Below are 14435 nucleotides of genomic sequence, written 5' to 3'. Positions count from 1 at the left end.
GTATTTGCCCGACAGTGCCAGTATTTTGGACTATATTTACCGCCTTAAACTGTATTTGCCGGACAGTGCCAGTATTATGGACTATATTTACCGCCTTAAACTGTATTTGCCGGACAGTGCCAGTATTTTGGACTATATTTACCGCCTTAAACTGTATTTGCCCGAGATTGCCAGTACTATAGACTATATTTACCGCCTTAAACTGTATTTGCCGGACAGTGCCAGTATTATTTACTATATTTACCGCGTAAAACTGTATTTGCCCGAGATTGACAGTACTATAGATTTATTTACCGCTTTAAACTGTATTTGCCGGAAAGGGCCAGTATTATAGACTATATTTATCGCTTTAAACTGTATTTGCTCGACAGTGCCAGTGCTATAGACTATATTTACCGATTAAACTGTATTTGCCCGACAGTGCCATTACTATGGACTATATTTACTGCTTTAATCTGTATTTGCCAAGTACTGCGAGTACTATAGATTATATTTACCGTTTTAAACTGTATTTGCTAGACAGTGCCAGTACTATAGACGAGAATTACAGCTTTAACTGTAATTGCCCGACAGTGCCAGTACTATGGACTATATTTACCGCTTTCAACTGTATTTGCCCGACAGGACCAGTACTATGGTTTATTCAAACTGTCTTTACCGAACAGTACTAGTACTATAGACTATATTTACCGTTTAAACTGTATTTGCCCGACAGTGCCAGTACTAAAGACTATATTTACCGATTAAACTGTATTTGCCCGACAGTGCCATTACTATGGACTGTATTTACCGCTTTAAACTGTATTTGCCCAGCACTGCGAGTACTATAGACTATATTTACCGCTTTAAACTGTATTTGCCGGACAGTGCCAGTACTATAGACTATATTTACCGCTTTAAACTGTATTTGCCCAAGAGGGCAAGTACTATAGGTGATATTTACTGCTTTAACTGTATTTGCCCGACTGTGCCAGTACTATGGACTATATTTACCGCTTTAATCTGTATTTGCCAAACACTGCGAGTACTATAGATTATATTTACCGCTTTAAACTGTATTTTCCCGAGAGTGCCAGTACTATAGACAATATTTCCCGCGTTAAACTGTATTTGCCCGACAGTGCCAGTATTTTGGACTATATTTACCGCCTTAAACTGTATTTGCCGGACAGTGCCAGTATTATGGACTATATTTACCGCCTTAAACTGTATTTGCCGGACAGTGCCAGTATTTTGGACTATATTTACCGTCTTAAACTGTATTTGCCCGAGATTGCCAGTACTATAGACTATATTTACCGCCTTAAACTGTATTTGCCGGACAGTGCCAGTATTATTTACTATATTTACCGCGTAAAACTGTATTTGCCCGAGATTGACAGTACTATAGGCTTTATTTACCGCTTTAAACTGTATTTGCCGGACAGTGCCAGTATTATAGACTATATTTACCGCCTTAAACTGTATTTGCCCGGCAGTGCCAGTATTATAGACTATATTTTCCGCGTTAAACTGTATTTGCCGGACAGTGCCAGTATTATTGACTATATTTTTCGTGTTAAACTGTATTTGCAAGACAGTGCCAGTGCTATAAATTATATTTACCGCTTTAAACTGTATTTGCTCGACAGTGCCAGTGCTATAGACTGTATGTACCGCGTTAAACTGTATTTGCCGGACAGTGTCAGTATTATAGACTATATTTTCCGCGTTAAACTCTATTTGCCCGAGATTGCCAGTACTATGGACTATATTTACCGCCTTAAACTGTATTTGCCGGAAAGGGCCAGTATTATAGACTATATTTATCGCTTTAAACTGTATTTGCTCGACAGTGCCAGTGCTATAGACTATATTTACCGATTAAACTGTATTTGCCCGACAGTGCCATTACTATGGACTATATTTACTGCTTTAATCTGTATTTGCCAAGTACTGCGAGTACTATAGATTATATTTACCGTTTTAAACTGTATTTGCTAGACAGTGCCAGTACTATATACTATATTTACCGCTTTAAACTGTATTTGCCCAAGAGGGCAAGTACTATAGGTGATATTTACTGCTTTAACTGTATTTGCCCGACAGTGCCAGTACTATGGACTATATTTACCGCTTTCAACTGTATTTGCCCGACAGGACCAGTACTATGGTTTATTCAAACTGTCTTTACCGAACAGTACTAGTACTATAGACTATATTTACCGTTTAAACTGTATTTGCCCGACAGTGCCAGTACTAAAGACTATATTTACCGATTAAACTGTATTTGCCCGACAGTGCCATTACTATGGACTGTATTTACCGCTTTAAACTGTATTTGCCCAGCACTGCGAGTACTATAGACTATATTTACCGCTTTAAACTGTATTTGCCGGACAGTGCCAGTACTATAGACTATATTTACCGCTTTAAACTGTATTTGCCCAAGAGGGCAAGTACTATAGGTGATATTTACTGCTTTAACTGTATTTGCCCGACTGTGCCAGTACTATGGACTATATTTACCGCTTTAATCTGTATTTGCCAAACACTGCGAGTACTATAGATTATATTTACCGCTTTAAACTGTATTTTCCCGAGAGTGCCAGTACTATAGACAATATTTCCCGCGTTAAACTGTATTTGCCCGACAGTGCCAGTATTTTGGACTATATTTACCGCCTTAAACTGTATTTGCCGGACAGTGCCAGTATTATGGACTATATTTACCGCCTTAAACTGTATTTGCCGGACAGTGCCAGTATTTTGGACTATATTTACCGCCTTAAACTGTATTTGCCCGAGATTGCCAGTACTATAGACTATATTTACCGCCTTAAACTGTATTTGCCGGACAGTGCCAGTATTATTTACTATATTTACCGCGTAAAACTGTATTTGCCCGAGATTGACAGTACTATAGACTTTATTTACCGCTTTAAACTGTATTTGCCGGACAGTGCCAGTATTATAGACTATATTTACCGCCTTAAACTGTATTTGCCCGGCAGTGCCAGTATTATAGACTATATTTTCCGCGTTAAACTGTATTTGCCGGACAGTGCCAGTATTATTGACTATATTTTTCGTGTTAAACTGTATTTGCAAGACAGTGCCAGTGCTATAAATTATATTTACCGCTTTAAACTGTATTTGCTCGACAGTGCCAGTGCTATAGACTGTATGTACCGCGTTAAACTGTATTTGCCGGACAGTGTCAGTATTATAGACTATATTTTCCGCGTTAAACTGTATTTGCAAGACAGTGCCAGTGCTATAAATTATATTTACCGCTTTAAACTGTATTTGCTCGACAGTGCCAGTATTATAGACTATATTTACCGCGTTAAACAGTATTTGCCGGACAGTAGCAGTATTATAGACTATATTTACAGCGGTAAACTGTATTTGCTAGACAGTGCCAGTGCTATAGACTATATTTACCGCTTTAAACTGTATTTGCTAGACAGTGCCAGTGCTGTAGACTATATTTACCGCTTTAAAGTGTATTTGCCCGACAGTGCCAGTATTATAGACTATATTTACAGCGGTAAACTGTATTTGCTAGACAGTGCCAGTGCTATAGACTATATTTACCGCTTTAAACTGTATTTGCCGGACAGTACCAGTATTATAGACTATATTTACAGCGGTAAACTGTATTTGCTAGACAGTGCCAGTGCTATAGACTATATTTACCGCTTTAAACTGTATTTGCCCGACAGTGCCAATATTATAGACTATATTTACAGCGGTAAACTGTATTTGCTAGACAGTGCCAGTGCTATAGACTATATTTGCCGCTTTAAACTGTATTTGCTAGACAGTGCCAGTGCTGTAGACTATATTTACCGCTTTAAACTGTATTTGCCCGACAGTGCCAGTATTATAGACTATATTTACAGCGGTAAACTGTATTTGCTAGACAGTGCCAGTGCTATAGACTATATTTACCGCTTTAAACTGTATTTGCCGGACACTGCCAGTATTATAGACTATATTTACAGCGGTAAACTGTATTTGCTAGACAGTGCCAGTGCTATAGACTATATTTACCGCTTTAAACTGTATTTGCCGGACAGTGCCAGTATTATTGACTATATTTTCCGTGTTAAACTGTATTTGCTAGACAGTGCCAGTGCTATAGACTATATTTACCGCTTTAAACTGTATTTGCCGGACAGTGCCAGTATTATTGACTATATTTTCCGTGTTAAACTGTATTTGCTAGACAGTGCCAGTGCTATAGACTATATTTACCGCTTTAAACTGTAGTTGCCCGACAGTACCAACACTCACGCTCACAGGCAGTGCAGGCTCTGGTAAGCTGTGGGTCAGTTGTACGGAGTTTGACCAGCTTTCGGTAATCCTAGCCTGAGCCCTACTGATTACGGATGGCTTCAGTGCCGCTCTCCGCATCACAATGAAGACGAAGTCATACTATTAGCCATTGATAGGAGGTTCGCTTCATAATTTATGACATCCCTGTCATTTTACTTAGTTTCCTCACACACGCACGGCTGTTCTGTGTTCCTCCCCCTGCTAGATCGTCGCAGCTGATAGCAGTAGGCAGACAATCATCGCACAGTGACCGCTCGTCCCTGGGGTCTCATGTACTCAGCTGTACACAACGCCGGCTTTACTACTCGTCTTTCATTGACTGACTTCACTCCTCACTCGTCATCTACCCGGAAATGCTTGTACCCGAGTCTCATGTGCAGGTTGACCAACTAGTGACTCTCGTCAGAGAGATATTGTAAAGGGCAGGGTTTCATTTGATAGCGATTGTGCGTCTGTGTTCGAATCCGTGTCACTGGATGGCCGCTACTCAGTGACGATAACATATCGTTTTAAAACAGGGCGCCTCTTCCTCGCTGTTACGTGAGGCCCCATACATATTTGATCAGCATTCTATCTAGCTGGTAGGTGAGCATCGGAACCACTCGTCAAACGCCGGCGCCCACCTGGCTCAGGTAGAAGCAGACGACATTCAGCGCAGACGACACAATGCTTGGTTTGACACTTGTGGCCTCCACGCCGAAGAAAGCCGGTGACACGGGTAGCTGGCTCCAACCCCACTTGGAGTAGATAAAGGATGGGTTGACGGTAAGATCAAAGCTTGTACTCGAGAAAACTCTTTTCCGTCAGTTAAACAAGCAGTGATGTTGAAGTATTATTGATCCGGATTTGTGGAAAATTCAATATACTGGAAAGTTCGCCTATGGTGACATTTAACCGTATTTGGTAAGTATGTGTGTGTACATATCAGTACTGCAAATGGTCGTGCGTCTTCAATGGTTCGATCTCTGGATCTTACATGTGTTGGAAACAAGGATGTTTTCACTCCGGCGTGGTGATCTCGCGACCCCCTTTTCAGGTATTTGTGTATATTGTGTTGTATTAAAGACGTATGAAAAATGGCAGATTATCGCCATCGACTCACATAACCACAATCAGACTATGGATTACATTGTTGCGAAAACTGTCGCCCATGATATTTTTAGGACCAGAATTTATTTATAAACGTGTCTATAACAATGATTTGTCTGAAGCGCATTTCTGTTGGTGAATGTTTAATCGAGTCAATACACTGTATCCGTGTTTTGATTATTATACCTGTTTCAATGACAAAGCGGTCAGCGTGTAATTTATACAAATCTTCCACTGTCGTCACTCGCAGATACATACAGTGCACGATGTTGTGCCAGCAGACCTACTGCTGTATATGGATGGCGACGTCACGGAAGCCGTTGACAGTTGCGTCACTTAAAATAATTAATTATTTATACCAAGCATATAGTATACCATGATCACCACTTTCCCCTAAGGTATTTGGCATGAAATTACAAAGCTCATGTGAGGTCATATTGCAAGTAAAATATTGATACTGCAAGCATTCCATAAGCACAGCATTAGCTGACACTAAAACTTCGCCATTTTAGGTTTCAAAACGTTAAAGATTCCTGGTTATGTCTTTAACCGATACATACCCTATTTTATTGAAGTTTTTATTTCATAAACTGTGTTGAAATACAACTGTTTTTGTGAAGTCTACTTATTTATTGACACCAGAACGTGACCATGTGATTACACAAGGTAGGTGACCTTGTTACCGTTTTTATATGCACCCGTATATTTACACTGCTGAACTAGAAATGATTACACAGCAACCCAACTATATAATGAAACTTGCTGAGTCACAAATATTAAAAAACAAAAAACAAATCTTGTCAGAAATGCATTTGTTATGATCAGTAAATATGTTCTCTTGGCAAACATTCTACCATTGATATCAGATCATGCATGACTTTGAACCGCGGAGTATAAATTGCCCCCTTATATACCCGATGAACCCCCGCCTTTGCGGCCTCACAGACTTGCCCCCAAAGACGCCCACGTTGACCCCGTAACCCGGTATGCGTGAGAGAATACCCTGACATAACCAAACAGACCCCTTTCTATCCTTACCCTTAACTGCAACGTGTCTTGGTAAGTCTAGCCCCTTGAACACATGTTAAGGTAAAAAAGGGGAGGCTTTGTATCGCCCGAAGAACGTCTTAGCTCTGGTATGGTCTCTCGATGGAAGCTCCGGGAGCACCTGTTCACTGTTATTAGACGCAACATTGTAAATCAATGTTTGAGTAACTCTGTGGTTTTATATTCATGATCATTTTAAAAGTGGTTTTGACATTATATTGCCAACAGGGTCTTAATGACACTGTGTGGGGTGGCCCAGTGGTACAAAGTGTGCTGGTTACATCAAAGACCCGGGTTCGATTGCCCACATGGGTACAGTGTGTGAAACCTATTGTTGAGTGTCCTCGCCGTGATATGTCTACAATCGGTCTAAACCATTACTCTCTCATTTATTAACGTTATGGAACACGTGAAAGCAGGTAATCCACTGGTGATCCCAGAAGGCATTCACGCGTCTGTACTGACTGACTCACTCACCAACACACTCACTCACTCACTCTCCTACCCTCACTCACTCACCCATCACTCATTCTCCTATCCACTCAACCACTGAACCAAATACCACCCATTCACTCACCTACCAACTCACTCTCCCACCCTCACTCACTCATCCACCAACCCACTCACTCAACCACTCAACCAAATACCCCCAACCCCCCACCAACTCACTCACCCACCCATCCATCCATCACTCATTCTCCTACCCACTCAACCACAGAACCAAATACCACCCACTCACTCACCAAACCAACTCACCAAACCAACTCACCCACTCACTCACCCACCAACTCACCCACTCACTCACCCACTCACCCGCTACCTGTTCCACAGACAGGGAAAGCTCCACAGACACATGAGAAAATAACCTCCCAATAACGTTACATGTAATTCAATCCTGAGTTCAAATCCCACTATTGACCGGAGATTTTTCCGTGCAAGGAAAGCGACCAGGACATTATTGGCCATTGTTGTCTGAAATTGGACACAAATGAACTCCTGCGCTTGACGTATGAGTTATTTGTGGCTCTGGTTAAGACACAACAATCCCTGTGTATCTCACAAGAAACGTCTTACATAGGACGAACAGATCACTCCCGAGCATGCGCAGTCGTATCACGGTAACCTAAATAATCCAGTTTTGTTGTGCAATCTCAACTATTTTGAATACTTTCACCAAAAGACAAATCTGAAGCGTCTCCAAGGACCCATGTGCTTATACCCTTAGACATAAAACGCTAATCGCCATTGCCTCGAGTAGCCCTATGGTTGTTCTGCGGATGTAAATCCGGCGCTATAAAATTGTAATAAACTAGGCGAGATTCCTGTTTGTTATCGACAGTCACGACTTGGCTTTTGTTACTGGGATGAAGGAAAGCATTCTTTAGGAGCATGTTGAGGATTCGATCATGTGAAGTAAATAGTTTGTCGAATTATTTATTTGGAAGCGCATGATACCATTCCTTTTAACGTTATCTTTTTCAACTACATTTCCGTCTTATGTCGAGTGTGACCCACTAGCATTTCATTTTCGAGGATGCTAAGTGCACTCTCGTGTTTCCAGCTCATCTTGGTGCAAAGTAGAGCTCGACTAGCCTAGGCGTTACCAAATGTACCATTTATCATACATGTACAGCCTTCTGATGTCGTCTAAGGGCGCCGCAATATTCGCTGTGCTGAGTTGCGTCCCTTGGCACGCCGGAAACCTATTATTTTGGTTCGAATCCCTGCTCGACCCAATAATGTTTCTAGGTTTGCCAGCACCATACCAGAGCTCGTGGGTTTCATTGAAGTGGTAAAAGGCTGAGACCTGCATCACTAGGGGCTTTCCTCGCACGGCGTGATATAACTTGAATATTGTTGAAAGCGGCGTTAAACCAAACTCACTCGCTCTGATGTGTCCCCCTGAACGCTTTCCTTTATAGCATACACGTGTGTAGATACAGTCATTTGCATGATACATTGCCTTGATTGCTAAAGAGCTAAATTGTCATCGTTGATGTTTGAAGACTTCACGGTGTTATTGTTTTCGCGGTGTCATCACTGATTTTATTAATCCACTCGAATAATCAATCATTCCCGCGATTTGCCTTGTACGCCCCGTGGAATCTGTTTCGTTGGATAATCGAGACTAGTTACTCTCTGTAACATAATTTATATTCTGATAACATTTTCTTTGTAACGACAAATTCTAGTACTTCGCACCCTCACTTCTCTGAGTAAGGCACCTAATCGCCATTACACAAAGATAGCGATCATCCTCAAATCACCGTTGCTATTGTTTACATTGTCATCATTGGCCCCGATGCTGTGGATTGTTTTGATTTAACATTGTCACCACTGACACCACTGACCCAACTGGCTATGACTACATCGTCACCACAGACGCCCATGGCTATTTTTTACATTGTCACCACTGACCCTAATGCTATTGATATTATTGTCATCACTGACCCCAATGCTATTGATATTATTGTCATCACTGACCCCGTTGCTATTGTTTGCATTGTCATCACTGACCCCGTTGCTATTGTTTGCATTGTCATCACTGACCCCGTTGCTATTGTTTGCATTGTCATCACTGACCCCGTTGCTATTGTTTGCATTGTCATCACTGACCCCGTTGCTATTGTTTGCATTGTCATCACTGACCCCGTTGCTATTGTTTGCATTGTCATCACTGACCCCGTTGCTGCTGTTTGAATTGTCATCACTGACCCCAATGCTATTGATATTGTTGTTATCACTGACCCCGTTGCTATTGTTTGCATTGCCATCACTGACCCCGTTGCTGCTGTTTGCATTGTCATCACTGACCCCAATGCTATTGATATTATTATTATCACTGACCCCGTTGCTATTGTTTGCATTGTCATCACTGACCCCAATGCTATTGTTTGCATTGCCATCACTGACCCCGTTGCTGCTGTTTGCATTGCCATCACTGACCCCGTTGCTGCTGTTTGCATTGTCCTTACTGACCCCGTTATTGCTGTTTGCATTGTCATTACTGACACCGTTGTTGCTGTTTGCATTGTCATTACTGACCCTGTTGCTATTGTTTGCATTGTCATTACTGACCCCGTTGTTGCTGTTTGCATTGTCATTACTGACCCCATTGCTATTGTTTGCATTGTCCTTACTGACCCCGTTGCTGCTGATGCATTGCCATCACTGACCCCGTTGCTGCTGTTTGCATTGTCATCACTGACCCCGTTGCTGTTGTTTGCATTGTCATTACTGACCCCGTTGCTGCTGTTTGCATTGTCATCACTGACCCCATTGCTATTGTTTGCATTGTCATTACTGACCCCGTTGTTGCTGTTTACATTGTCATTACTGACCCCGTTGTTGCTGTTTACATTGTCATTACTGACCCCGTTGCTATTGTTGCATTGTCATTACTGACCCCGTTGCCGCTGTTTGCATTGTCATCACTGACCCCGTTGCTATTGTTTGCATTGTCATTACTGACCCCGTTGTTTGCTGATTGCATTGTCATCACTGACCCCGTTGCTATTGTTTGCATTGTCATCACTGATCCCATTGCTATTGTTTGCATTGTCATTACTGACCCCGTTGTTGCTGTTTGCATTGTCATTACTGACCCCGTTGCTGCTGTTTGCATTGCCATCACTGACCCCGTTGCTGCTGTTTGCATTGTCATCACTGACCCCGTTGCTGTTGTTTGCATTGTCATTTCTGACCCCGTTGCTATTGTTTGCATTGACATTACTGACCCCGTTGTTTGCTGTTTGCATTGTCATCACTGACCCCGTTGCTATTGTTTGCATTGTCATCACTGACCCCATTGCTATTGTTTGCATTGTCATCACTGACCCCATTGCTGTTGTTTGCATTGCCATCACTGACCCCGTTGCTGCTGTTTGCATTGTCATCACTGACCCCATTGCTATTGTTTGCATTGTCATCACTGACCCCGTTGCTGTTGTTTGCATTGCCATCACTGACCCCGTTGCTGCTGTTTGCATTGTCATCACTGACCCCATGGCTATTGTTTGCATTGTCATTACTGACCCCGTTGTTGCTGTTTGCATTGTCATTACTGACCCCGTTGCTATTGTTTGCATTGTCATTACTGACCCCGTTGTTTGCTGTTTGCATTGTCATCACTGACCCCGTTGCTATTGTTTGCATTGTCATCACTGACCCCATTGCTATTGTTTGCATTGTCATCACTGACCCCGTTGCTGTTGTTTGCATTGCCATCACTGACCCCGTTGCTGTTGTTTGCATTGTCATCACTGACCCCGTTGCTATTGTTTGCATTGTCATTACTGACCCCGTTGCTATTGTTTGCATTGTCATTACTGACCCCGTTGCTGTTGTTTGCATTGTCATCACTCACCCTGTTGCTTTTGTTTACATTGTCATTACTGACCCCGTTGCTTTTATGTGCATTGTTTTCACTGACCCCGTTGCTGTTGTTTGCATTGTCATCACTGACCCCGTTGTTGCTGTTTGCATTGTCATTACTGACCCCGTTGCTGTTGTTCGCATTGTCATCACTGACCCCATTGCTATTGTTTGCATTGTCATCACTGACCCCGTTGCTGTTGTTTGCATTGTCATAACTGACCCCGTTGCTGTTGTTCGCATTGTCATTACTGACCCCGTTGCTGCTGTTCGCATTGTCATCACTGACCCCGTTGCTGTTGTTCGTATTGTCATCACTGACCCCGTTGCTATTGTTTACATTATCACCACTGACCCCGTTGCTATTGTTTGCACTGTCATCACTGACCCCGTTGTTATTTGCACTGTCATCACTGACCCCGTTGTTGTTTGCATTGTCATCACTGACCCCGTTGCTTTTGTTCGTATTGTCATCACTGACCCCGTTACTAGTGACTTGTACCAAATGTTCCCGTGTTTTTTTAGGTGAAGAATTGACTTGCTTTTGCATGTGTTTGAGACGCGTACCGCTAGTGGGAAAGGATACGCTCACCTTTTCGTGAACACCTTGTATCATCACTATTTGGTAGTGATACATAAACACATGCTCATGATATAGTCGGATTCGTACCATCAGCCCAGCTTTTTTTATTGACTACATTATCACCACAAACCTGATTGCTATTGACTAGATTATCACCACTGAGCCCGTTCCTATTGTTTACATTGTCATCACTGACTCCTACCATTGCCATTGACTACATTGACTGTTATCATTGACCCTGCTGCTATTGGTTGTTTTCATTTTCCATTTCATTGTCTCACCATTTTGTCACTGTTTGATATTGTGGTCATCCTTAGTGTTCACTTTCACGTTTTGATTGTTCAATTGACCCTGTATTTTCATTGTCTTCTCTTGGACAAGATGCCTTGTATTACCATTGTCTTCACTGTACCTGATGCCTTGTATTATCATTGTCTTCACTGTCCCTGATGCCTTGTATTACCATTGTCTTCACTGTCCCTGATGCCTTGTATTATCATTGTCTTCACTGTACCTGATGCCTTGTATTACCATTGTCTTCACTGTACCTGATGCCTTGTATTATCATTGTCTTCACTGTCCCTGATGCCTTGTATTACCATTGTCTTCACTGTCCCTGATGCCTTGTATTATCATTGTCTTCACTGTCCCTGATGCCTTGTATTATCATTGTCTTCACTGTCCCTGATGCCTTGTATTATCATTGTCTTCACTGTCCCTGATGCCTTGTATTATCATTGTCTTCACTGTCCCTGATGCCTTGTATTATCATTGTCCTCACTGTCCGTGATGCCTTGTATTATCATTGTCTTCACTGTACCTGATGCCTTGTATTACCATTGTCTTCACTGTCCCTGATGCCTTGTTTTACCATTGTCTTCACTGTACCTGATGCCTTGTATTGCCATTGTCTTCACTGTACCTGATGCCTTGAATTGCCCTTGTCTTCACTGTACCTGATGCCTTGAATTGCCATTGTCTTCACTGTCCCTGATTCTCGGTTTTTCGGTTTTCACATTGTCTTCACTGTCTCTGATGTCTTGTATTACCATTGTCTTCACTGTCTCTGATTCTGTGTTTTCACATTGTCTTCACTGTCCCTGATTCTGTGTTTTCACATTGTCTTCACTGTCTCTGATGCCTTGTATTACCATTGTCTTCACTGTCCCTAATTTTTTTGTTTTCACATTTCTTCACTGTCCCTGATGTCTTGTATTACCATTGTCTTCACTGTCTCTGATGCCGTGTATTATCATTGTCTTCACTGTCCCTGATTCTGTGTTTTCACATTGTCTTCACTGTCTCTGATGCCTTGTATTACCATTGGCTGCATCGCCCTACTTCCTTCTCAGCAGTTCCATTATTGCTTCAACGACTTAGCAATTTGTTACTCGAGGAGTCGTACATTTATGGTCGTACAGTACCACTGTGCACAGCATTAGAGTATTGAAGTCTATGCTCAATGGTTGAGCGTCTAGACACCGTGAGGGGTGCCATGTGTGAGACATTGTTTCTGTGCAATCATTAACTGTTAGATTAGAGCTAGCAGATGTGAGTGTGGTCCTTCATTTACTGCTGCTTGGATGACCTACTGGTAAAGTAAGCCTTTCACATCATGTTCACAAACTACCACGTGTTCTCTCAGTCACTGGCATCAAATCAACTCTGAATGTCGATACGCGAAGCTTCCCTTGTTCCCCGATGCAGCCCACCACCGTTTAACCCCTCGGTTTGTCAGAATGCACTGTGTTTGGATAGGAAGAGTATACCAACCAGCCGGCGGTTTGGTGTCTCTTTGGATACCTGCGATCTGATTGGCTGCTAAGAATGCAATCACGATCGTTTGTGTATTAAAGTGGTAGTGAAACCATTTTGAAGGAGCGAAATAGCCCCCATTAACGATGGAAATAATTGTAATTGCCGTGTTCATGTTATTGTGCACCGGTAATTGAAGCTAACTCACATCGTTTTTAGCATATGTATCACCCCTGTCTTCATCTGTCACGCTCGGGGGAAAGGCTTAAAGTGAAAAGGATAATGACCTAAGGAAAAAACCGCATTAAATAAATATCTCGTGTCATTGTTCCTTTGTTGATATGGTGTGACCCCCCCCCCCCCCCTCCACACACCTCCCATATTATGCTCTTTACTCCTGGGTAACATAACTGCCATATATCGAGAACTGTTTCATGCCCTTGTCTCACCTTCAAATCTTATATTGTCTCATTAACTGTCGAGCTCTATTTTCCAATTGTCTTAACTTTCATGTTGCGCCCCATTGCCTTAACTGTCTTTTGTATTGTCCCATTGTCTTAACGTTAGGGTTGTATTGTCCCATTGTCTTAACGTTCGGGTTGTATTGTCCCATTGTCTTAACGTTAGGGTTGTATTGTCGCCTTGTCTTAACGTTCGGGTTGTATTGTCCCAGTGACTTAACTTTCCGGTTGTATTGTCCCATTGTCTTAACGTTCGGGTTGTATTGTCGCCTTGTCTTAACGTTCGGGTTGTATTGTCCCAGTGACTTAACTTTCCGGTTGTATTGTCCCAATGTCTTAACGTTCGGGTTGTATTGTCCCAGTGACTTAACTTTCCGGTTGTATTGTCCCATTGTCTTAACGTTCGGGTTGTATTGTCGCCTTGTCTTAACGTTCGGGTTGTATTGTCCCAGTGACTTAACTTTCCGGTTGTATTGTCGCCTTGTCTTAACGTTCGGGTTGTATTGTCCCAGTGACTTAACTTTCCGGTTGTATTGTCCCAGTGACTTAGCTGTTGTATTGTCCAATTGCTTTTACTGTCCGGTTGATTTGTCCTGATGTTTTAACATTTGGACTGTCCATTGCCATGATCGCCTGGTTTGTTCCCGTCGAGTCACCACAAGTGTCACCCTGTGCATAATTCCTTTTGAATGTTCCAGAATTTATTATATCGACATTTTTAGTCAATACCCAAGGAAGAAGAGTCCATCACGTCTTCAGAAAATTATCCCTTTTGGTTACGTGAGTGCCGTGTAATTATATTT

The 14435-nt window shown here is 42.2% G+C and overlaps 1 protein-coding gene across 4 annotated transcripts in view; it reads left to right on the top strand.

Annotated features, from left to right (window-relative positions):
* The window catches only part of LOC124116628 (metabotropic glutamate receptor 1-like), a 75892-nt gene that overhangs the window by 8459 nt on the left and 52998 nt on the right, over nt 1–14435 (top strand). For 2 of the 4 annotated variants that reach the window (XR_007217923.1, XM_046478037.2), the window contains exon 1: nt 4520–5088. The exons of 1 other annotated variant lie outside the window; for it this stretch is intronic. The gene's annotated coding sequence lies outside the window, so the exon portion shown is untranslated. One more of the 4 variants, XM_048380714.1, reaches the window with a different exon arrangement.

Source organism: Haliotis rufescens, unplaced genomic scaffold (genome assembly GCF_023055435.1).
Source record: "Haliotis rufescens isolate VD_foot unplaced genomic scaffold, xgHalRufe1.0.p SCAF_32, whole genome shotgun sequence".
Classification (NCBI taxonomy): Eukaryota; Metazoa; Mollusca; class Gastropoda; order Lepetellida; family Haliotidae; genus Haliotis; species Haliotis rufescens.
The sequence above is the reverse complement of the archived record's forward strand: the minus strand, read 5'-3'. Positions and strand labels throughout refer to the sequence as shown.